This window comes from Tupaia chinensis, unplaced genomic scaffold, assembly GCF_000334495.1.
Source record: "Tupaia chinensis unplaced genomic scaffold, TupChi_1.0 Scaffold143247_2, whole genome shotgun sequence".
NCBI classification, from domain to species: domain Eukaryota; kingdom Metazoa; phylum Chordata; class Mammalia; order Scandentia; family Tupaiidae; genus Tupaia; species Tupaia belangeri.
Window position 1 is genome coordinate 2,310,382 of NW_006203092.1, and position 1,381 is coordinate 2,311,762.

At 48.3% G+C, this 1,381-nt stretch overlaps 1 pseudogene; it reads right to left on the reverse strand.

Moving 5' to 3' along the window:
• Positions 1-498: 498 nt before the first annotated feature.
• Positions 499-936, reverse strand: LOC102500679 (interferon-induced transmembrane protein 3 pseudogene; annotated as a pseudogene).
• Positions 937-1,381: the final 445 nt, after the last annotated feature.

Genomic DNA, 1,381 nt, shown 5'->3' on the forward strand with positions numbered 1-1,381 from the left:
TCTGGGACATATTAGCAAGAGAACTGGTTCTGGCAAGGCTGTGTGACACTGGAGCTATATGGGAAGGCCTGGGCATCCCAGGTTGTTCTGAACATAGTGGGCACATCCATGGTCCTGATTGGCCAGAATGCTGGGGGAAAGATCACAGATGGTGGGACCCTGTCAGGGTCTAAGTCTTGTTTTCTTTCAAAAAAAAAAATTTTTTTACAAAAAAAGAAAAAAAAAAAAGAAACAGAGAGAGTGAGAAGCACTGGTCCAGAGACTATTATATACCTATGTAAATCAGAGAAGAGGTTTCCTGAAAAAATTTTAAAAAGTTAAGATCAGAGAGGTTTTTTTTTTTTTTTTTTTTTTTTTTTTTTACATACATGCACTTTATTGAATCCCACTGTAGTCAAAGTGAGTAGAAATGGCAGTATAAAATCAAGGGGCAGGCCCAAAGACCCTGGGGACAGGCCAGCAGTGGTGGTGGACATGGCTGCAGGCCATGGCCATTGACTATGAGTATTGGAAAGACTCTTTCATCAGTTGAATCATATCTGCAATTATTACTGGAGCCGCGGTGCAAAGGATGATGAACATGACAGTCAGAATGATGCCGAGGACCAGGGCGAAGATGTGCAGGCACTTGGAGGTGGAGGCGCAGTTCTGGGCCCCATCACATCGCCCACCATCTTCCTGTCCCTAGACTTCACGGAGTAGGCGAATGCGATGAAGCTCAGGCAGCAGAAGTTCATGAAGACCGTGTTGAACAGGGACCAGACCACATGGTCAGGCACCGAGGTCTCGCTGCGGATGTTGATCACGGTGGACGTCACTGGAGTCGTGGGCGGGGGCGCCCCCAGCACAGACGCCTCGTGCTCTTCCTTGAGCATCTCATAGTTTGGGGAGGGAGGTGCTGGCGCCAGTGAAGAGGGTTGGGGAAGCGTGGTTCATGACGTACACGGCTCTGATGGCGAGGCGGGCTGCTCTTCTCGAGCTTTGTATTTTCTCTTCCCCTTGTAGGGATGGGGAGGAGGAGATTGTCTACCTGATCCCCACCTTCATGTCGAGCAAAATCAGGAAGCTCTAAGACTTGAATGTAAAGCTCAGAGGTTCCTGTAGCAGGCAGGTGATGCCAGGGGACAGGAGTGAGCTTCACACACTCCCGTATTCTAGTCTCTGTGAGCTTGGTGGGGGAGTTCTCTCAGCAGAATATGACAAGTGACTCCAGGTACTTGGGTGCACCATACTGAGAAAGTGTTCCTGTTTTTATGGGAGAAGTAGACAAATACACACAGAGACAGACCCATAGTAGAGTAAATTGTAGTTTACATTTGGATGGCAAGCATGCTGTGGGTGTTTGGACTCTCTAGAAGGTCTTGCTCAGAACCCCAGTTCT